The sequence below is a fragment of the Aquarana catesbeiana genome, linkage group LG09 (genome assembly GCF_042186555.1).
Source record: "Aquarana catesbeiana isolate 2022-GZ linkage group LG09, ASM4218655v1, whole genome shotgun sequence".
NCBI lineage: Eukaryota > Metazoa > Chordata > Amphibia > Anura > Ranidae > Aquarana > Aquarana catesbeiana.
Genome location: NC_133332.1, coordinates 4,606,086 through 4,631,661, shown reverse-complemented (window position 1 = coordinate 4,631,661; position 25,576 = coordinate 4,606,086).

The following is a 25,576-nucleotide window of genomic DNA, read 5'->3' as shown; positions in this document are numbered from 1 at the left end:
TACTTTTGTGAGATACTGTATGTACATACATGCATGTACTGTACACACACGTGCATACACTCATACACTTATAGACATATGCATAAGGAAGCACACCATAAAATTCAAAAAACATTAAATAAAAAAGATAATTTTTTAATAAATTAATTAATTATAATTAAATAATTATATAGATAAATAATAATCCAGGTATGTGAAAAAAAACCCAGAAGAAAGAAAGGACAAGAGAGAGAGAGGAGGCTCTGGGGAGAGGCATTCTTAATGTAAGTGCAAGTCCAGATCCCACCTCAGGTTTAACCCCCGAGGAGATCTAGTTTTTAATCTAAAAATCCACCATGTTTCTCTCCCCAGTAGCCTTCTCTCCCTGTCACCTCCTCTGGGCGAGTGAGACAATCGTTCGATTCCTCTGAAGCGAAATTGAGGAAAGATCGCCCTGATGACAGTCTCTAAAGTGACGTGTTGCATTCAAAATATTTCTAGCATTTGGGTTATTGGTGTCGCGGTAATGTTCCCCTATACGGGCTCTCAGAGGACGCCGCGCGGTACAACCTAATAATGAAATACAGGTGATCAGGTAAATCACAAAGTTTGTGCCACAGTTGATGTTTTGCTGTATAATGAACTCTTCATCTGTGGCAACAAACGTTTTACCCAAAGCACACAAATTACAGAGAATAGGTGCAGGAACTCCCTCCTTCCGAGTCACCTCTTGTGTCCGCCTCCGAGCACCATTCCTTGGTTCCACCCCCTACCCACCTCCGAGTAGGGATGGGCTTTATGTTCGGGTCGAACATGAGTTCAACTCGAACATTGGCTGTTCGCCAGTTCACCGAACAGCGAACAATTTGGGGTTTTCGCGGCAAATTCGAAAGCCGCGGAACACCCTTTAAAAGTCTATGGGATAAATTAAAAGTGCTAATTTTAAAGGCTTATATACAAGTTATTGTCATAAAAAGTGTTTGGGGACCCGGGTCCTGCCCCAGGGGACATGGATCAATGCAAAAAAAAGTTTTAAAAACGGCCGTTTTTTCGGGAGCAGTGATTATAATAATGCTTAAAGTGAAACAATAAAAGTGTAATATTCCTTTAAATTTCGTAGCTGGGGGGTGTCTATAGTATGCCTGTAAAGGGGCGCATGTTTCCCGTGTTTAGAACAGTCCGAGAGCAAAATGACATTTCTAAAGGGAAAAAAGTCATGTAAAACTACTATCGCTACTATCACTACTACCTGGAGGGGTGTCACCCGGTTACGTAAACGGGTGACCCCACCCCCTCTGACAACACAGGGAAAGCCACAGGAAAGTCCCCATGCGTCAGAGGAGGGCGGGGTCACTGGGTGGCCTCGCCCTCCGTTATATAAGAAGTGTCAGAAGAACCGAAGTGGAAGACTCCCACTGAGGCGGATCGTGCAGATGCGGGACGAGAAGAGCGGAGGAAGAAGAAGATGGAGAAGAAGAAGATGGAGAAGAAGAAGATGGAGGTAGAAGAAGAACACCGAAGGAAGACCAGAAGAAAGAAGATGGAAGAAGAAGAAATTAATAAAGGACTGTTGTGTTTTTTAACCTTTTTGACACTTTTTTGTGAAATGGTAGGGGTACATTTGTACCCCATTACCAATTCACACGAGGGGGGCGGGATCTGGGGTTCCCCTTGTTAAAGGGGGCTTTCAGATTCCGATAAGCCCCCCCGCCCGCAGACCCCCACAACCACCGGGCAAGGGTGGTGGGGATGAGGCCCTTCTCCCCATCAACATGGGGACAAGGTGCTTTGGGGGGCTACCCCAAAGCACCCTCCCAATGTTGAGGGCATGTGGCCTGGTACGGTTCAGGAGGAGGGGGGCGCTCTCTTGTCCCACCCTCTTTTCGTGCGGCCTGCCAGGTTGCGTGCTCGGATAAGGGTCTGGTATGGATTTTTGAGGGGGACCCTCACTCAATTTTTTTTAAATTTTGGCGCGGGATTCCCCTTAATATCCATACCAGACCTGAAGGACCTGGTATGGAATTTAGGGGGACCCCCACGCATTTTTTTTTTCAATTTTGGTTCGGGGTTCCCCTGTGGGGGAATCCCATGCCGTTTTTATCAATGAACTTTTATGTGTATTGCCGGACCGACAATTCATTATAGCCGGCGCTAGCGATAGTAGTTTTACAGTAGTTAAAACACGGTTCTAAACACTGGAAACATGCGCCCCTTTAGAGGCATACTATAGACACCCCCCAGGTATGAAATTTAAAGGAATATTATACATTTATTGTTTCACTTTCAGCATTATTAAAATCACTGCTCCTGAAAAAACGTCGGTTTTTAAAACTTCTTTTTGCATTGATCCATGTCCCCTGGGGCAGGACCCGGGTCCCCAAACACTTTTTATGACAATGACTTGCATATAAGCCTTTAAAATGAGCACTTTTGATTATTCATGTTCGTGTCCCATAGACTTTAACGGTATTCGCGTGTTCCAACAAATTTTTTGCCTGTTCGCATGTTCTGGATGCGAACCAAACCGGGGGGGTGTTCGGCTCATCCCTACCCCCGAGCACCATTCCTTACTTCCACTCCCTACCCACCTCCGAGCACCATTCCTTGGTTCCATACCCTACCCACCTCCAAGCACCATTCCTTGGTTCCACACCCTACCCACCTCCAAGCACCATTCCTTGGTTTCACACCCTACCCACCTCCAAGCACCATTCCTTGGTTCCACACCCTACCCACCTCCGAGCACCATTCCTTGGTTCCATACCCTACCCACCTTCAAGCACCATTCCTTGGTTCCACACCCTACCCACCTCCAAGCACCATTCCTTGGTTCCACTCCCTACCCTCCTCCGAGCACCATTCTTTGGTTCCACTCCCTACCCATCTCCAAGCACCATTCCTTAGTTCCACTCCCTACCCACCTCTAAGCACCATTCCTTGGTTCCACTCCCTACCCACCTCCGAGCACCATTCCTTGGTTCCACTCCCTACCCTCCTCCGAGCACCATTCTTTGGTTCCACCTCCTACCCTCCTCTGAGCACCATTCCTTGGTTCCACCTCCTACCCACCTCCGAGCACCATTCTTTGGTTCCACCCCCTACCCACCTCTCAGTAATGGATACAGAACCAAATATCAATTTGTGGTGCTAAGTAATTTGTATGTAATTTGTTAATGATAGGAAGTTAAATAGATCCCCTGTAGCCAGCAACAATGGAGCACCCCCAGCAACAATAGACTCTGAACAGCTAGCAAGAATAGACCTCTCCCTCAACAGTAGATGTCTTTCAGAAACGATGGTCTCCCAGTAGCCTAAGAGCCCCCCAGTAACAATAGATCCCCACCAGCGACAACTGACCTCACCAGCAACAATAGACTCTCCCCCTGTAAGAATAGATCCCCTCCAGCAACAATAGATCCCCCAGCAGCCAGCATCAATAGACCCTCCAGTAAACCCCAGCACCCCTTGCCATTACATACATTCAGAGCTGGAGGTGCCGGAACTGCGTTCCCCCGCAATCCTGCTGAAAAAAAGCCCTGTGTTTTTGTATTACAAGGGTAACTTCCAGGATAGGAGAGCCAGGTGGGTTGGCATTGTTTAGATGAGCAAAGTCTAGGTGATAGTGCAGCCCCTAATGTGGGCGCACGTCGGCTAGAAAAATGGCAACCTGCTGGCAATATCCCATTTAAATCTTTATCTGTATACAGTCTTGGCAGATTCTTTTTTATTATTCTGACTATTTGATGATATTCTTGGGAAAAATGTAGTTACAAACGTAATAGGTTTGCCCGTTCTTCTATCTCTAGAGTTGTAAGGTGTATGAGATTTATTCTTATTTTTATTCTCTCTCTCTTGGTTTTAGGCTCATCTGACAGTAATGTCTCTCTGTCTATTATCAAAACCCTTTCCAGTCCTTGGTGTATAACATATTCGTTATAACCGCGGTCCAATAAGCGCTGATGAATGACCTTGCATTCCAGCTCAAAGGCAGAGTCTGGTGAATAGTTTTGTTTGGCTCGAATAAACGCCCCCTCAAGGGATGGCATCGATGGTGTGGGATGGATGACAACTGGCTGCAAAAAAAAGTGTAGAGTTACCAGAGCATCGTTTCCAATAGGTGCAGGTATATATAGGTATAGGTTGAAACATCATCCGTAGTTGGATCGCCCATTAGGGTGATGTCTAAAAAGTTGGTACTGAAAGCATCATGCTCAATTGAAAAATGCAAATTTACTGTAACTGATTGTCATTAAGGCATTTCCAAAATTCATGCAATCCTATAGCAGTGATGGCGAAGCTTTAAGAGCCAGAGTGCCCAAACAGCGACACAAAACCAACTTATTTTTTTCAAAGTGCCAACACAGAATTAAACCTGCCAGCAGCTCTGTACAGGGGATGGGACTGATCATCCCTCTGAATGAGCCCTAAGGGACTAAAAAAGTATGTTCCGCTCAGAATGCAGGGATCAGGTGTGCGTTCCGCTCAGAATGCAGGGATCAGGTGTGTGTTCCGCTCAGAATGCAGGGATCAGGAGTGCGTTAAGCTCAGAATGCAGGGATCAGGTGTGCGTTCCGCTCAGAATGCAGGGATCAGGTGTGTGTTCCGCTCAGAATGCAGGGATCAGGAGTGCGTTAAGCTCAGAATGCAGGGGTCAGGAGTGCGTTAAGCTCAGAATGCAGGGAACAGGAGTGTGTTAAGCTCAGAATGCAGGGATCAGGTGTGCATTACGCTCAGAATACAGGGATCAGGAGTGTGTCACACTCAGAATGCAGGGATCAGGAGTGCGTTAAGCTCAGAATTCAGGGATCAGGTGTGCATTACGTTCAGAATACAGGGATCAGGAGTGCATTACGCTCAGATGCAGGGATCAGGAGTGCGTTAAGCTCAGAATGCAGGGATCAGGAGTGTGTTAAGCTCAGAATGAATGCAGGGATCAGGAGTTCGTTAAGCTCAGAATGAATGCAGGGATCAGGAGTGTGTTATTATTATTATTATTCAGGATTTATATAGCGCCAACAGTTTACGCAGCGCTTTACAATATAAAAGGGAGACAATACAGTTATAATACAATACAATACAATACAATAGGATTAAGAGGGCCCTGCTCAGAAGAGCTTACAATCTAATAGGGTGGGGCAGGTGGTACAAAAGGTTGTAACTGTGGGGAATGAGCTGGTGGAAGTGGTAGATTAGTTGGAGACGTGATAGGCTTTCCTGAAGAGATGAGTTTTCAGGGATTGCCTGAAGGTAGAAGAGTAGGGGATAGCCGGATAGATGGAGGTAGCGAGCTCCAGAGGATGGGAGAGGCTCTGAAGAAATCCTGGAGACGAGCATGGGAGGAGGAGATGAGAGAGCTTGAAAGCAGGAGGTCTTGAGAAGAGCGGAGAGGTCGATTTGGGTGATATTTGGAGACAAGATTAGTGATGTAGTTCGGGGCAGAGTTGTGAATGGCTTTGTATATTGTGGTTAGTATTTTGAATTTAATTCGCTGGGTGATTGGGAGCCAGTGTAGGGATTGAAGTAGAGGGTTGGCAGACACTGAGCGGTTGGTAAGATGGATAAGTCTGGCAGCAGCATTCATGATAGACCGAAGAGGGGAGGAGCCTATGGAGCGGTAGGCCAATGAGAAGGGAGTTGCAATAGTCAAGGCGAGAGATAACAAGGGAGTGAATGAGGAGCTTGGTGGTTTCATTTGTTAAAAAAGGGCGAATTTTAGAGATGTTATGGAGGTGAATTCTACAAACTTTTGACAACGATTGGATTTGAGGCTGAAATGACAAGTCAGAGTCTAGGATTACACCGAGTACCCTGGCGTGAGGGGAGGGACTGATAGCTGTATTGTTGATTTTGATGGAAAAGTCATGGAGGGGGGCACGGGCGGGGGGGGATATTAATAGCTCAGTTTTAGAGAGATTTAGTTTAAGGAAGTGGTGCGACATCCATGCTGATATGTCAGTTAGTAAGTTAGTAATGTGAGAGGAGACTGAAGGAGTGAGGTGAGGAGTAGACAGATAGATTTGGGTGTCATCAGCGTATAAGGTAAGAATACAGGGATCAGGAGTACGTTAAGCTCAGAATACAAGGATCAGGAGTGCGTTAAGCTCAGAATACAAGGATCAGGAGTGGGTTAAGCTCAGAATGCAAGGATCAGGAGTGCGTTAAGCTCAGAATACAAGGATCAGGAGTGCGTTAAGCTCAGAATGCAGGGATCAGGAGTGCGTTAAGCTCAGAATGAATGCAGGGATCAGGAGTGCGTTAAGCTCAGAATGCAGGGATCAGGAGTGCGTTAAGCTCAGAATACAGGGATCAGGAGTGCTTTAAGCTCAGAATACAAGGATCAGGAGTGCGTTAAGCTCAGAATGCAAGGATCAGGAGTGCGTTAAGCTCAGAATGCAGGGATCAGGAGTGCGTTAAGCTCAGAATGAATGCAGGGATCAGGAGTGCGTTAAGCTCAGAATGCAGGGATCAGGAGTGCGTTAAGCTCAGAATACAGGGATGCATTTGCTGAGCACTGGTAAGGATGCCTCGAGACCTGTGGGAGATGTAGTTCACGGTGCGGTGTGGAAGATTTCAGTGTTTAAGTGTGTGCTTTTCTCCATTTTTTCTGGCGTGCCCACAGAAAAGGCTTGGCGTGCCAGGAGCGGCACGCGCACCACGGGTTCGCCATCACTGTCCTATAGTGTCACCATCCCACACCATCAAGAGGTCATCGATATAGAGGGCGGGTCTCACCTCTGTTAATCCAAAGACTGCTAGCCCAGCTGAATTAGACTCTCTGCCAGCTGGTTTGATTGTGTCTAAGGACAAGACTCCAATTGGTGTGTCTGTAATGCCGCGTACACACGGGCTGACTTTTCGATAGACTAGGTCCAGTGGACTTTTCGACGGACTTTCCGGCGGACTTTACAACGGATTTTCGAATGAACGGACTTGCCTACACACGATCAACCAAAGTCCGACGGATTCGTACGTGATGACGTACGACTGGACTAAAATAAGGAAGCTCACAGCCAGTAGCCAATAGCTGCCCTAGCATCAGTTTTTGCCCGTTGGACTAGCATACAGAAGAGCAGTCTTTTCGACCGGACTCAAGTCCGTTGGAAAGATTTGAAACATGTTTAATTTCTAGGTCCGTCGAACTTTTGGGGGAAAAAAAGTCCGCTGGAGCCCACACACGATCGAATTATCCGACAGAATCCGGTCCGCCGGACCAAGTCTGCCGTAAAGTCCGCTCGTGTGTACGCGGCATAATAAAAACTTATGCTGGTGTTGCTGCTACAGGATCTGGGAAGGGGGAGCAAGCAGGGAAGGAGCATGGAAATGTTTTATCTTCCTCCCTGTTTAAAAGGAGGAATGTTGTGCAGCTTAGATGGGAGGGTGGTGGACTTCCTCAGCATATAAGGGCAGTGGTGGATAAGATTCTGCAGATGGGGTTTACACCCACAGATATCTTCGCCCTGATCAGTCCAGCAGGTTCCTAGGAGTATGATTTGTCCTTTATCCGTCCGGACTCTTTGGACATATTTTGGGAGAAGTATGAACACGTGTGTAGGGGCCTGCCGGACTGGAGAGGGCTCATGCCCAAGCTTGTATCACGCCAGCCACTCATTAAAACTGTGACAGTTTTTGTCCGCAATGAGTCCACACCACAAGGGGATTTATCTGTATGGCTGAGGAGGTATGGAGACGTCCTGAGCCCTCTAAAGAAGATTTTGGACAATCGCGGAATATGGACGGGGGGATGGTCTGTGCGGTTAAAATTAAAAGTATTTGACAATGTTGTCCAGCATCTGCCATCCTCAGCTTTCCTGGTGAGGGACAGGCTGACCATCTTCTACCCGGGCCAGCCAAAGCTATGCAATAAGTGTGGTGATAAAGGGCATCTTGTATCCTCCTGTCCAGTGATGAAGTGCTCTCTGTGTCAGGGTATAGGACATCTGGCGAAGAATTGTAATATCATCAGGTGCAATCTGTGCAATGCGGTGGGACATCCTTACAGTCAGTGTCCTGAGGCAATGCACAACAATCCTGAGCTCATGAAAGAGTTCTTCCGCATGGACATGGAGGATGCTCGAAGCTCAGCAGCTGGGGTGCCTGCGAGTCCATCTGAGTCTGTGCCAATACCTAATGTGTCTGTGTCTCCCCAATCTGTGATTCCCCAGTCTGTGCCAATACCTAATGTGTCTGTGTCTCCCCAGTCTGTGGTGCCCCAATCTGTGCCAATATCTAATGTGTCTGTGTCTCCCCAGTCTGTGCGTTTACCTAGTGTGCCTGTGTCTTCCCAGTCTGTAGGTAAGGTATCAGTTGCCGAGAATGTGTCCAATCCTTCTGTGTCTATGTCTTCTAAAATTCCAGAGGCAGCAAGAGGTGCTGAGGCAGGTGCATCGAGTGCAGTGCAAGTCCCCCTCCCCCCGACGCTGCAGGGTCTCTGTTAAGGATCATGGGGTGCAGAGGAGTTGGGAGGGTGGGGAAGAGGCTGTCCTGGTGGTAGATAAGGGAAGGGAGAGTGGGGGGGGGGGAGAAGGGGAAGATAGGTGTGGGGAGGCTGTTGACTCCGGTTTGTCTAAGGATGATATGGAGTGGTTGGAGGATAAAAGGGAGGGCCAAAAGAAAGAAAAAAAAAGAGGTACAGTTACCTTAAGTCCTAAGGTTTTGCCTTTGGCAAATAAGTTTGAAGTCTTGTCAGATGATGATGATGATGAATGGGACTCGTTGAGTACGGCATCCTCTATGGATGATGAGTGCCAGGGTGCAACGAAGCATGCTGGTTCTCCAAGGAGAGGGAGTAGTCAGGCTAAGAAACGTCTGCCTCAACTACCCTAATGACAGGGATGGTGTGAACCCCTCATAATGGGCACAGCAGGTGTACAGACCCGGGAACTCAGCACAGGGATGGTGGGAACCCCTCATAACGGGCACACAGGGTGTACAGACCCGGGAACTCAGCACAGGGATGGTGGCAACCCCTCATAACGGGCACAGCGGGTGTACAGACCCGGGAACTTAGCACAGGGATAGTGGGATCCCCTCATAATGGGCACAGTGGGTGTACAGACCCGGGAACTCAGCACAGGAATGGTGGGAACTTCTCATAATGGGCACAGCGGGTGTACAGACCCGGGAACTCAGCACAGGAATGGTGGGAACCCCTCATAATGGGCACAGCGGGTGTACAGACCCGGGAACTCAGCACAGGGATGGTGGGAACCCCTCATAATGGGCACATCAGGTGTACAGACCCGGGAAGACACAAATAATAGCTCAGAAAACAAACGGACAGTTTATAGGCCTTCTCCTCCGGAATGGTCTGCAGATTATTGACAGAAGGGAAGACGTCTATCTCACTAATGATGCATTCTTGGTGTCTCCAGACATCCAGGGACGATCAATTTTCGAAGGTCTTTAGTGGTAATTAAGTTGTGTGATTTCTGTTCCCGGAACACTTAGCCGCCCATCTCCGGGACGGTTTGGCACTTAAACGGCGAATAACCTTTAAGTACGCGCTTTTTAAAGACACATCGCAATGCCAAATCTCTGAGAACCAATAAAAGTCATGGAGTTGTATATCAGCATTTATATACAAACAGAGTTCTTTAAAAGGTGTTCTCCACCCAAAGCTGAAGCTTTAGTGGTTGGCGGATGCAGCAGTGTTGCGGTAGATTAATTCTGGGAAGTTAGAGCTAATTATAATAGTGGTTAAGCTCCCGCTTCCTGTCCCTACAACAACCCCCCCTCCCATTCCATACAGACAGCTGACAGAGACTCCAACCCTTCACAACAGCATAGCCACTGCCATAGGTGCCCATGCAGTTGCTGTGGGGCTGGAATGGGGGAGGGGCAAGGCTGGGATGAAATGCTCGTAGAGTTGCTCTGTGAAGGGCTCTGCTGTCAATTTGACAGCCGACACTTGCTCTGTGGCTCGACGGTTCCTGTTAGCTTTCCTGTGTGAATAAACTTGCAGACTTCATTCATAAATACAATGTAACCATATTGTTGCATTGTATTTTGGATACTTTATTTTTAATTAAAGTTTGTCATGTTAACCAATTTGTAACAGTTAAACCAATTATTTATTATTAACTCCTTTTCTCTAATTTTCTTTTTGATGACTTTTTTTTAACCATTTGTATAACTATTTTTGTGTTTTTTCAATTTTGGAGAGTTTAAAAAAACAGTTACTGCTTTTATACAGTAAATAGGGGTCAATCACAAAATACAGCAAACAGGGCATCGATGGACCAGACAAGGTACCACAGACTCCCATGGGACACCAAAGGACCAGACAAGGCACCATGGACTCCAGACTCCCACAGGACATAGAAGGAATGGACAAGGCACCACAAACTCCCACAGAACACCGAAGGACCAGACAAGGCACCACAGACTCCCACAGGGCACTGAAGAACTGGACAAGGCACCACAGACTCCCACAGGTCACTGAAGGACCAGACAAAGCACCACAGACTGCCACAGGACACCAAAGAACTGGACAAGGCACCACAGACTCCCACAGGACACTGAAGGACTGGACAAGGCACCACTGACTCCCACAGAACACCGAAAGACCAGACAAGGCACCACAGACTCCCACAGGGCACCAAAGGACCAGACAAGGCACCACAGACTCCCACAGGGCACTGAAGGACCAGACAAAGCACCACAGACTCCCACAGGACACCAAAGAACTGGACAAGGCACCACAGACTCCCATAGGTCACTGAAGGACTGGACAAGGCACCACTGACTCCAACAGAACACCGTAGGACCAAACAAAACACCACAGACTCCCACAGGACACCAAAGGACCAGACAAGGCACCACAGACTCCCACAGGGCTCTGAAGGACCAGACAAAGCACCACAGACTCCCACAGGACACCAAAGAACTGGACAAGGCACCACAGACTCCCACAGGACACTGAAGGACTGGACAAGGCACCACTGACTAACACAGGGCACGGAAGGATTGGACAAGGCACCACAGATTCCCACAGGGCGCTGAAGGACTGGACGAGGCACCACAGACTCCCATAGGACACCAAAGGACCAGGCAGGGCACCACAGACTCCCATAGGACACAGAAGGACCAGACAAAGCATCACAAACTCCCACAGGACACTGAAGGACTGGACAAGGCACCACAGTCTTCCACAGGACATCAAAGAAATGGACAAGGCACGACATACTCTCACAGAGCACCAAAGGACTGGACAAGGTACCACAGACTCCCACAGGATACCGAAGGACTGGACAAGGCACCATAGACTCCCACAGGGCACTGAAGGACTGGACAAGGCACCGCAGACTCCCATAGGGCACCAAAGGACCAGACAAGGCACCACAGACTCCCATAGGATACAGAAGGACCGGACAGGGTACCACAGACTCCCACAGGGCACTGAAGGACTGGACAAGGTACCACGGACTTCCACAGGGTACTAAAGAACAAAGGGCACTACAGGCCACTGGTAGGTAGAAAATATAAATAATGTGTCCCATATAGACACATGGCCACCAGGGATGGGCTTGTTGTGAGTAGTGAAAGATCACAGAGGTTTCTCTGGATCTGGCGGAGGCACTACCTGATCATGTAGTGTGATGTCATGGTGCGCGGGAGCTGTGTGGAGTGGCTGGAGCCTTGTGTGTGGGTCTGCGGGACGGCAGCAGGGCAAGCCAGTAATGGGACTGTCAGTGCTGTTTGGTGGAAGGGACCACTTGGCGTAGAGAGAGACAGTCACTGTGACTCAGGAGGAGACGTGTTGTGTGATCTGTGCCGCAGCACACTGCAGTCAGTGTCACCATGAGAGTCAATTTCATGTGTGTGTGCCACCTATTCTAATTTCTTGCCCTCCTTAGTCCTGTCCCTGAACATCTTACTTACTATATTGAGAATTAAAAAAAAGAAATGTGTTTTTTTGCCTTAATATCTACCTTAAGTCTCATTGCTAATTGCATATTGTACTTGTTTGTAGCCTAAATACAGAAATTTGCACTTAAAACTTTTGGAAATGTCAGTAAATACTTGGCCGTGCTAGCAAATTTTGGGTGTTGTGTCAGTAAATTTCAATCTGGTAGGTTAGCAACACTGCTCAAGATATACAACCCCCCCCCCCACCCAAGTCATTTAATCCCTTGATGTAGATCCACGTCACTTACAATGCCCCATGCCTGCCGACCGCCACACATCGGGTCCTGGTGCTTCCCTCCCTTTGAATGACAGGTCTGGTGGATGTTGTCTCATATATACAAAGGGGTGTGGTCTGCTGGGTGTTGTCACTGACCATGGGCATCCCATATTTACACTTTATTAGGTCCCTCTTGCTAGTACCGGGTTGGACCCCCTTTGGCCTTCATTCTTGGTGTTGGAAACGTTCCTCAGAAATTTTCCTCCATAGTGACATGAGGTCCTCTATTGGATAAGATTTGGTGAGTGTGGAGGCCATTGGAGTACAGGGACCTCATTGTCCAGTGGTGACATGATTGGAGCTTTGTGACATGGTGCATTATCCTGCTGGAAGGAGCCATCAGAAGATGGGGGACATTGTAGTCATAAAGGGATGGACATGGTCAGCAACAATACTCAGGTAGGCCGTGGTGATTAAACCATGATCAATTAGTACTAAGGGTCCCAAAGTGTGCCAAGAAAATATCCCCCCACACCATTACACCCCCACCACCAGCCTGAACCGGTGATAACCCATCCCCCCCACCATTACACCCCCACCACCAGCCTGAACCGGTGATACCCCATCCCCCACATCATTACACCCCCACCACCAGCCTGAACTGGTGATAACCCATCCCCCACACCATTACACCCCCACCGCCAGCCTGAACCGGTGATATCCCATCCCCCACACCATTACACCTCCACCACCAGCCTGAACCGGTGATATCCCATTCCCCACACCATTACACCCCCACCACCAGCCTGAACCGGTGATATCCCATCCCCGACACCATTACACCTCCACCACCAGCCTGAACCAGTGATACCCCATCCCCCACACCATTACACACCCACCACCAGCCTGAACCGGTGATATCCCATCCCCCACACCATTACACCCTCACCACCAGCCTGAACCGGTGATATCCCATCCCCCACACCATTACACCCCCACCACCAGCCTGAACCGGTGATATCCCATCCCCCACACCATTACACCCCCACCCCCAGCCTGAACCGGTGATATCCCATCCCCCACACCATTACACCCTCACCACCAGCCTGAACCGGTGATACCCCATCCCCCACACCATTACACCCCCACCACCAGCCTGAACCGGTGATATCCCATCCCCCACACCATTACACCCCCACCACCAGCCTGAACCGGTGATATCCCATCCCCCACACCATTACACCCCCACCCCCAGCCTGAACCGGTGATACCCCATCCCCCACACCATTACACCCCCACCACCAGTCTGAACCGGTGATATCCCATCCCCCACACCATTACACCCCCACCACCAGCCTGAACCGGTGATATCCCATCCCCCACACCATTACACCCCCACCACCAGCCTGAACCGGTGATATCCCATCCCCCACACCATTACACCCCCACCACCAGCCTGAACCGGTGATATCCCATCCCCCACACCATTACACCCCCACCACCAGCCTGAACCGGTGATATCCCATCCCCCACACCATTACACCCCCACCACCAGCCTGAACTGGTGATACCCCATCCCCCACACCATTACACCCCCCACCACCAGCCTGAACCGGTGATATCCCATCCCCCACACCATTACACCCCCACCACCAGCCTGAACCGGTGATACCCCATCCCCCACACCATTACAAAAACCACCAGCCTGAACCGGTGATATCCCACCCCCCACACCATTACACCCCCACCACCAGCCTGAACCGGTGATACCCCATCCCCCACACCATTACACCTCCACCACCAGCCTGAACCGGTGATATCCCATCCCCCACACCATTACACCCCCACCACCAGCCTGAACCGGTGATACCCCATCCCCCACACCATTACACCCCCACCACCAGCCTGAACCGGTGATATCCCACCCCCCACACCATTACACCTCCACCACCAGCCTGAACCGGTGATATCCCATCCCCACACCATTACACCCCCACCACCAGCCTGAACCGGTGATACCCCATCCCCCACACCATTACACCCCCACCACCAGCCTGAACCGGTGATATCCCACCCCCCACACCATTACACCTCCACCACCAGCCTGAACCGGTGATATCCCATCCCCACACCATTACACCCCCACCACCAGCCTGAACCGGTGATATCCCACCCCCCACACCATTACATCCCACCACCAGCCTGAACCGGTGATATCCCATCCCCCACACCATTACACCCCCACCACCAGCCTGAACCGGTGATATCCCATCCCCCACACCATTACACCCCCACCACCAGCCTGAACTGGTGATATCCCATCCCCCACACCATTACACCCCACCACCAGCCTGAACCGGTGATATCCCATCCCCCACACCATTACACCCCCACCACCAGCCTGAACTGGTGATATCCCATCCCCCACACCATTACACCTCCACCACCAGCCTGAACTGGTGATATCCCATCCCCCACACCATTACACCCCCACCACCAGCCTGAACCAGTGATACCCCATCCCCCACACCATTACACCCCCACCACCAGCCTGAACCGGTGATACCCCATCCCCCACACCATTACACCTCCACCACCAGCCTGAACCGGTGATACCCCATCCCCCACACCATTACACCCCCACCACCAACCTGAACCGGTGATATCCCATCCCCCACACCATTACACCCCCACCACCAGCCTGAACCGGTGATATCCCATCCCCCACACCATTACACCCCCACCACCAGCCTGAACCGGTGATATCCCATCCCCCACACCATTACACCCCCACCACCAGCCTGAACCAGTGATACCCCATCCCCCACACCATTACACCCCCACCACCAGCCTGAACCGGTGATATCCCATCCCCCACACCATTACACCCCCACCACCAGCCTGAACCAGTGATACCCCATCCCCCACACCATTACACCCCCACCACCAGCCTGAACCGGTGATATCCCATCCCCCACACCATTACACCCCCACCACCAGCCTGAACCGGTGATATCCCATCCCCCACACCATTACACCTCCACCACCAGCCTGAACCGGTGATATCCCATCCCCCACACCATTACACCCCCACCACCAGCCTGAACCTGTGATACCCCATCCCCCACACCATTACACCCCCCACCACCAGCCTGAACTGGTGATATCCCATCCCCCACACCATTACACCTCCACCACCAGCCTGAACCGGTGATATCCCATCCCCCACACCATTACACCCCCACCACCAGCCTGAACCTGTGATACCCCATCCCCCACACCATTACACCCCCCACCACCAGCCTGAACCGGTGATACCCCATCCCCCACACCATTACACCCCCCACCACCAGCCTGAACTGGTGATATCCCATCCCCCACACCATTACACCCCCACCACCAGCCTGAACCGGTGATACAAGGCAGGATGGATCCATGCACCAAATTCTGACCCCACCATCTGAATGTTGCAGCTGAAATCCAGACTCATCAGACCAGCCAATGTTTTTCTAATCTTCTATTGTCCAACTTTGGGGATCCTGTGCCAACTGTAGCCTCAGTTTCCTGTTCTGACAGGAGTGGCACCCGGTGTGGTCTTCTGCTGCTGTAGCCCATCTGCTTCAAGGTTGGATGTGTTGTGTGTTCAGAGATGGTATTCTGCATACCTTGGTTGGTTATTGGAGTTACTGTTGTCTTTCTATCATCTGGAACCCGTCTGCCCATTCTCCTCTGACCTCAACAAGACATTTTCCTCCACACAACTGCCGCTCACTGGATATTTTCTCTTTTTCCCACCATTCTCTGTAAACCCGAGAGATGGTTGTGTGTGAAAATCCCAGAAATACTCAGACCGGCCCGTGTTCCACCAACCACCATGCCACGTTCAAAGTCACCGAGATCGCCTTTCTTCCCAAATTCTGATGTTTGAACTTCAGCTAGTCATCTTCAGCACATCTAGATGACTAAATGCATTGAGTTGCTGCCATGTGATTGGCTGATTAGCCATTTGTGTTACTGAACAATTGAACAGGCCAAGGAGGAACGTGTGCAAAACTGCAGATATGTGCACACCTTCCTCCTTGGTCTTTATCCGTCTTACCATCGCAACAGGCCTCTGAAGAGCTAAAACATATCTTCTCGTTGACATCTTGCACCTGTGGTCTTATTGAGAGCCGCAAACAAACCCAAGATATATTCAGAAGACCTTCCACCACAAGTTCTCCACCCTCCTGACAGGACACAAATGCTGAGGAGTGCTAAGGATCCCTCAGGTTGGGGCGCCCACATAGGTTTCTGGAAGACCGAATTCCCTATGCTTGATGAGACGGCTGGTGAGGTCTGTTTGTCTGGTAAGGAGACCTCATGTCCACCTTGGGTGATCAGCATGTTTGGAAGAAGGGTCCTTCATTCTGGTGTGGTCTTTTCGTCTGGTAAGGAGACCACATATCCACCTTGGGTGGTCAGCATGTTTGGAAGAAGGGTCCTTCATTCTGGTGTGGTCTTTTCGTCTGGTAAGGAGACCACATATCCACCTTGGGTGGTCAGCATGTTTGGAAGAAGGGTCCTTCATTCTGGTGTGGTCTTTTCGTCTCGTAGTGAGCTGCCCTCGTAGTGAGCTGCTCTCGTAGTGAGCCGCCCTCGTAGTGAGCCCCCTCGTACTGAGCCTCCTCATAGTGAGCCGCCCTCGTAGTGAGTCCCCTCGTAGTGAGTCCCCTTGTACTGAGCCCCCTCGTAGTGAGCGCCCTCGTAGTGAATGCCCTCGTAGTGAGCCCCCTCGTAGTGAGCCCCCTCGTACTGAGCGCCCTCATAGTGAGCCCCCTCGTAGTGAGCCCCCTCGTGCTGAGCGCCCTCATAGTGAGCCCCCTCATAGTGAGCGCCCTCGTACTGAGCCCCCTCGTACTGAGCCCCCTCGTACTGAGCCCCCTCGTAGTGAGCGCCCTCATACTGAGCCCCCTCGTACTGAGCCCCCTCGTAGTGAGCCCCCTTGTACTGAGCCCCCTCGTACTGAGCCCCCTCATAGTGAGCCCCCTCGTACTGAGCCCCCTCGTACTGAGCGCCCTCGTAGTGAGCCCCCTCATAGTGAGCCCCCTCGTACTGAGCCCCCTCGTACTGAGCGCCCTCGTAGTGAGCCCCCTCATAGAGAGCCCCCTCATACTGAGCGCCCTCGTAGTGAGCCGCCCTCATAGTGAGTGCCCTCGTAGTGAGCGGCCCTCGTACTGAGCCTCCTCATAGTGAGCCGCCCTTGTAGTGAGCCCCCTCGTAGTGAGCCCCCTCGTACTGAGCCCCCTCGTACTGAGCCCCCTCGTACTGAGCCCCCTCGTAGTGAGCCCCCTCGTACTGAGCCCCCTCGTACTGAGCCCCCTCGTATTGAGCCCCCTCGTAGTGAGCCCCCTCGTAGTGAGCGCCCTCGTACTGAGCCCCCTCATATTGAGCCCCCTCGTAGTGAGCCCCCTCGTAGTGAGCCCCCTCGTAGCGAGCCCCCTCGTACTGAGCCCCCTCGTACTGAGCCCCCTCATATTGAGCCCCCTCGTAGTGAGCCCCCTCGTAGTGAGCCCCCTCGTACTGAGCCCCCTCGTACTGAGCCGCCCTCATAGTGAGTGCCCTCGTAGTGAGCCCCCTCGTACTGAGCGGAGAAGCGATGTGTTGAAAAGGTTTGCGCTGCTGGCGATTGTCAGCCGGGCCGCGGCCCCCATCACTCCCCCCCACCCCCACCCCATGTTATGACAGGTAGAGGAATGGATATCACCTGTCCTCAATGAGGAGCAGGTGACTTCCTAATCATTTCAGTGTGTGCCCCTCCCCCCCCCCCCCCCCCGGGGCCCCTCGGATCCAGCCGGGTGGATCATGTTATTGTGGATGACCTCTGACCCCCCCCGGGGATGCAGCCAATCCCCATACAATACAAACATGAACTACGGAGCTGAGAGGCAACAAGACCGATCCATGGACTACAAAATGTTCAAAAAGTTACATTTCTGTTTAAGAAACTTGTGGAGAGACGGAGGAGAAACATAACATTGTTACCAGGGAGAGAGACAGAGAGGAGATGTAACATTGTTACCAGGGAGAGAGACGGAGGAGAAATGTAACACTGTTACCAGGGAGAGATGGAGGAGAGATGTAACATTGTTACCAGGGAGAGAGATGGAGGAGAAATGTAACACTGTTACCAGGGAGAGATGGAGGAGAGATGTAACATTGTTACCAGGGAGAGAGATGGAGGAGAGATGTAACATTGTTACCAGGGAGAGAGACGGAGGAGAAATGTAACACTGTTACCAGGGAGAGATGGAGGAGAGATGTAACATTGTTACCAGGGAGAGAGATGGAGGAGAGATGTAACATTGTTACCAGGGAGAGAGACGGAGGAGAAACGTAACATTGTTACCAGGGAGAGAGACAGAGAAGAGATGTAACATTGTTACCAGGGAGAGAGACGGAGGAGAAATGTAACACTGTTACCAGGGAGAGATGGAGGAGAGATGTAACATTGTTACCAGGGAGAGAGACGGAGGAGAGATGTAACATTGTTACCAGGGAGAGAGATGGAGGAGAGATGTAACATTGTTACCAGGGAGAGATGGAGGAGAGATGTAACATTGTTACCAGGGAGAGAGACGGAGGAGAGATGTAACATTGTTACCAGGGAGAGAGATGGAGGAGAGATGTAATATTGTTACCAGGGAGATCCTTGGCTCCAATACACATTTAACCCAGGAGACTAAACCAGGAGCCCCCCCTCCCCCCCGGGGCCACATGCAGCCCCCCTACAAGACTGGACCAAGCCCACAGCTGAGGTGCATAGTCTCCGCTTCTCCCAGGGACTCTGATGGGGACCCTGATATAAGAAAAGACTCTTATGGTGACTCTGATGTAGGAGGGGACCAATCTGGGGAGACATATGTAAGGGGGGGGGCTCTGATGTAAGGCAGAATTCTGATAGGGATGCCGATGTAGAGAAAGACTCTTATTAACACATTGATTTAAGGGGGACTCTGATGTAAGAGGGGCACTGATTGAGACTCTGATGTAAGGGAGGACTCAGATGGGGACACTGATGTAAGGAGAGACTCTTGTGGGGACAGTGATATAAGGGAGGACCCTGATGGGGTCAATAATGTAAGGGGGGCTCCTATGAGGACACTGATGTATGGGGGCTCGGATGGGGACCCCAATGAAAGTAGAGACTCTGATGGGGATCCTGATGTAAGGAGGGACTCTGATATAAGGGGGACTTTGATGTTAGGGGGGACTCTGATGTAGCTGGGACTCTGATGGGGATCATGATGTTAGGGGGGACTCTTGTGGGGACAGTGATATAAGGGAGGACTCTAATGGGGACAATATTGTAAGGGGGGCTCTTATGAGGACACTGATGTATGGGGGCTTGGATGGGGACCTCAATGAAAGTAGAGACTCTAATGGTGACACTGATGTAAAGAGGGACTCTGATGGGGACCCTGATGTAAGTGGGTGATCATGATATAAAGGGGGATTATGATGTAATTGGGACTCTGATGGCAATGATGATGTAAGGGGGGGACTCTGATGGGGATGATGATGTAAGGGGGGGGGCACTGATGGGAATGATGATGTAAGGGGGGACCCTGATGGGGATTATGATGTAAGGGGGGGAACTCTGATGGGGATGATGATGTAAGGGGGGGACTCTGATGGGGATGATGATGTAAGGGGGGGACTCTGATAGGGATGATGATGTAAGGGGGGCTCTGATGGGGGTGATGATGTAAGGGGGGGCTCTGATGGGGATGATGATGTAAGGGGGGACTCTGATGGGGATGATGATGTAAGGGGGGGGGGACACTGATGGGAATGATGATGTAAGGGGGGACCCTGATGGGGATTATGATGTAAGGGGGACTCTGATGGGGGTGATGATGTAAGGGGGGACTCTGATGGGGATTATGATGTAAGGGGGGGAACTCTGATGGGGATGATGATGTAAGGGGGGGACTCTGATAGGGATGATGATGTAAGGGGGGCTCTGATGGGGATGATGATGTAAGGGGGGGGACTCTGATGGGGATGATGATGTAAGGGGGGGGGGACACTGATGGGAATGATGATGTAAGGGGGGACCCTGATGGGGATTATGATGTAAGGGGGACTCTGATGGGGGTGATGATGTAAGGGGGGGAACTCTGATGGGGATGATGATGTAAGGGGGGGACTCTGATGGGGATGATGATGTAAGGGGGGGACTCTGATGGGGATGATGATGTAAGGGGGGACTCTGATGGGGATGATGATGTAAGGGGGGGGACTCTGATGGGGATGATGATGTAAGGGGGGGGGACTCTGATGGGGATGATGATGTAAGGGGGGGACTCTGATGGGGATGATGATGTAAGGGGGGGGACTCTGATAGGGATGATGATGTAAGGGGGGCTCTGATGGGGGTGATGATGTAAGGGGGGGCTCTGATGGGGATGATGATGTAAGGGGGGACTCTGATGGGGATGATGATGTAAGGGGGGGGGGACACTGATGGGAATGATGATGTAAGGGGGGACCCTGATGGGGATTATGATGTAAGGGGGACTCTGATGGGGGTGATGATGTAAGGGGGGACTCTGATGGGGATTATGATGTAAGGGGGGGAACTCTGATGGGGATGATGATGTAAGGGGGGGACTCTGATAGGGATGATGATGTAAGGGGGGAACTCTGATGGGGATGATGATGTAAGGGGGGGACTCTGATAGGGATGATGATGTAAGGGGGGGACTCTGATAGGGATGATGATGTAAGGGGGGGCTCTGATGGGGATGATGATGTAAGGGGGGGGACTCTGATGGGGATGATGATGTAAGGGGGGGGGGACACTGATGGGAATGATGATGTAAGGGGGGACCCTGATGGGGATTATGATGTAAGGGGGACTCTGATGGGGGTGATGATGTAAGGGGGGGAACTCTGATGGGGATGATGATGTAAGGGGGGGACTCTGATGGGGATGATGATGTAAGGGGGGGACTCTGATGGGGATGATGATGTAAGGGGGGACTCTGATGGGGATGATGATGTAAGGGGGGGGACTCTGATGGGGATGATGATGTAAGGGGGGGGGACTCTGATGGGGATGATGATGTAAGGGGGGGACTCTGATGGGGATGATGATGTAAGGGGGGGGACTCTGATGGGGATGATGATGTAAGGGGGGGGATGATGATGGGGATGATGATGTAAGGGGGGACTCTGATGGGGATGATGATGTAAGGGGGGGGACTCTGATGGGGATGATGATGTAAGGGGGGGACTCTGATGGGGATGATGATGTAAGGGAGGACTCTGATGGGGATGATGATGTAAGGGGGGACTCTGATGGGGATGATGATGTAAGGGGGGACTCTGATGGGGATGATGATGTAAGGGGGGACTCTTAATCAGAAGCTGATTACAATTCCAGGTCCAATGCTTTCGGATGGATGTTATGCGGAGATCGGTACGATGCAGGGTGCGGCCCCCGCACTGACCCCCCTCCCCCGCTCACTCCTCTATTTGATGAGAGATTCGGGATTCTCTCGGGATTCTGCTGTATATTCTATGGGAAGAGCTGACATTCCAGGAGAGGAAAAAAAGAGGCAATTTTCCTGGGGGAGGGGCTGGAGTCTCCTCGCCGTCCTCAGCGCGATGCGTTCCAGGTGGATTAGCGTCCTATCAGCGCCCCGGAGACCCCCCTCCTCCCCCCCCCGGTCTCAGGTGGAATAAAAGGGCAGGAAATGCGACTAAACTCTCAGCCAGATTTTACTGATTCCAAATAGTGAGTTCTATTTACCCAGCGGGGGGGGGGGAGGGGGCCCTGGCGTCTGCTCTGCCGCGGTTGGCGTGTTTTACGTGACACGGCGGCGTGTAGAGAGGATTATGCCGTACGGGACTCGCGTCCTCCTCGCTAATCCACTGTGTGAGAGCTTTGCGGAGTCCTCGGGATGTGATCACCACAAACGATTTATCTGCCGCCGCAACAAACGCAAAACCTTCCCGGGATCTCATTATTTCTTCTATTTATTATTTTTTGGGATGCGATTTTCTTGAAATAGTTTATAACATCAAATAATAATAATAATAATAATAATAATAATAATACGAACTATAATAATAATAATAATAATAAAAACTATAATAATAATAATAATAATAAAAACTATAATAATAATAATAATAATAATAATAATAATAATAATAAAAACTATAATAATAATAATAATAATAATAATAATAATAATAATAATAAAAACTATAATAATAATAATAATAATAATAATAATAATAATAATAAAAACTATAATAATAATAATAATAATAATAATAATAATAAAAACTATAATAATAATAATAATAATAATAATAATAATAAAAACTATAATAATAATAATAATAATAATAATAATAATAATAATAATAAAAACTATAATAATAGTTAATAATTTATTTATAATAGAAAATACGAAAAACAAAAATTGTCCGAATGTGATCGATTCATTAAACTCGCAGGCTGAATCGTTTTTTCCGTTCTTTCGGATTTTCATTTTATTTTTTCTGAATAATCGTTTTCGTATGCATTTCGTCAAAAGAATCTTTCATTTATTCGGATGCTTCCAAATGAAGGAATATGCCGAATTTTGTCACTCAGAAAATGAGTTTGTAATGAAATCGATCGCACGTTTATTTTTAGGCAGTAGTCAGGGCCTTCTTTATTATTGATTGGCCCCCCGGGGCAAACCTTTTCCTGGGCCCTCCCAAATCCACTTTTCAACTATTTGCAGGCAGTGCGGGGCTCAAGGGGCAGCTGCTTTGGGCCCCACAACATTGACTGGGCCCGGGGCAGCTGCCCCTTTTGCCCCTGTGTTAAAGACGGCCCGGGCAGTAGTGCTACAGTAGCCAAATAACAGATCCCCAGGTGCTGTTCAATGTTGTCACCCAGGATCTCGGTTTACTTATTTACAAACAGAAGCCAGTAGGGATCTGCCATTTGGAGGCAGCAGTGCTGCAGTGTCTAAAGGATTGATCCCCGGCTGCTGTTCATCAATCTTACCCAGGATCTACACCTACTTATTTATAAACAGACGTAGGTAGGGATCTCTCATTTGGAGGCAGTAGTGCTTCAGTGGCTAAAGGACTGATCCCCTGCTGTCACCCAGGTTCTCCACCTACTTATTTGCAGAGGTAGGTAGGGATCTGTCATTTGGAGGCAGTAGTGCTACAGCAGCTAAATGACAGATTGTTCAATGATGTCACCCAGGATCTCTGCCTACTTATCTATAGAGTAGGTAGGGATCTGTAATTTGGAGGTAGTAGTGCTGCAGTGGCTAAATGACAGATCCCCAGGTGCTGTTCAACGTTGTCACCCAGGATCTCGGTTTACTTATTTACAAACAGAAGGCGGCGGGGATCTGCCATTTGGAGACAGTAGTGCTGCAGTGCCTAAAGGATTGATCCCCGGCTGCTGTTTATCAATGTCACCCAGGATCTACACCTACTTTTTTACAGAGGTAGGTAGGGATCTGTCATTTGGAGGCAGTAGTGCTACAGCCGCTAATTGACAGATTCCCGGCTGATGTTCAATGATGTCACCCAGGATCTCTGCCTACTTATCTATAGAGTAGGTAGGGATCTGTCATTTGGAGGCAGTAGTGCTGCAGTGGCTAAATGACAGATCCCCGGCTGCTGTTCAATGTCACCCAGGATGCACCGATACCATATTCCTTGACAGTAAATACGAATACCAATACATTTTTTCTTTTAGTACTCGCCGATACCAATTACCGATACCAATCACCGATACCAATTACCGATACCAATTACCGATACCAATTACCGATACCAATTACCGATACCAATTACCGATACCAATTACTGATACCAATTACCGATACCAATTACTGATACCAATTACCGATACCAATTACCGATACCAATTACTGATACCAATTACCGATACCAATTACCGATACCAATTACCGATACCAATTACCGATACCAATTACCGATACCAATTACAGATACCAATTACCGATACCAATTACCGATACCAATTACTGATACCAATTACCGATACCAATTACTGATACCAATTACCGATACCAATTACCGATACCAATTACCGATACCAATTACAGATACCAATTACCGATACCAATTACTGATACCAATTACCGATACCAATTACTGATACCAATTACCGATACCAATTACTGATACCAATTACCGATACCAATTACCGATACCAATTACCGATACCAATTACCGATACCAATTACCGATACCAATTACCGATACCTGCCGGCAACTGTTTGGTTTGCACTTCAGCTGCCAGCAATGATACAAAGCACTGGAAAGTTGTTTACAAATTAGATACATTCATTTTTTTTTCTTAAATGTTGCGCTTTTTTTTCAATGTGAAACATGTAAATATATGTTAAAGGTGTAAAAATATTAACAAACAAAGCAAACTTATTATTAGTAGTTTATAAAATAGAAGTGAACTAAAAAAAAAATCAGCAGGAAAATAATAATTAAATGGAGAAGGAGAATAAGGAGTTAATTGGAGCTGATTAGAGTAAATTAAGGGTTAATAAGGGGTTAAACAGAGGAACATTTAATTTAAAAAAAAAAACAACACACTTTTTTTTACTTGACAGGTTGCTTTAAACTGACTTCATCCGCAGATGGAAATTTATCCCTTTGATCTGTAGATGAATAAACAGAAAGATACAAAAAGAAACAATGTTTCTTTTTATCTTTCTGTTTCAGGGGCTGAGCAATGTTGTTGATAAGCTGCTTTTTTTATTTTTTTATTTTACAGCTCAAACTGTTTGTTTACACTTCAGCTGTCAACAGGGGAACCCCGCCGACAGCTGAATGAGTCATTGGATGTTAAAGCGGAGTTCCACCCAAAAGTGGAACTTCCGCTTTAAGCACTCCTCGCCCCCTTACATTTGGCATGTCATTTGGGGGGAGGGGGGGGGGTTGGGTGCTTAGTTTTAAGTGGGACTTCCCATCCCACTTCCTGCTTCCTCCTACGGGCCGCCTAGGCGACTCCTCCTCTCCCCCTAGGTGGCCTCACAATCTTCTGGGACACGTGGCAGTTCCCAGAAGATGGCCTGTCCGCTGGAAGAGCGCAGCGCGACGCGCGCATGCGCAGTGTGCGCCTGGCCGCGAAGCCGCAAGCTGTCACGGCCGGGTGCCCACAGTTTCAATGGAGGCACCGAGGAGAGGAGGGGGAGGGGAGCGAGGCACCGTGCGGCCGCATCGCTGGACCCCGGGGACAGGTAAGTGTCTGTTTATTAAAAGTCAGATAGACTTTTTGAAGCTGCTGACTTTTAATGAACAAAAAGAACCTGGAGCTCCGCTTTTAGAGCGCGGCGGCCCCGCTCCTTAACAACTGGTAATCGCTGGCTTTTCTGTTTTACATGTCAGCTGTAAGTGAGGGAATCTCCCAATTCCAGCTGA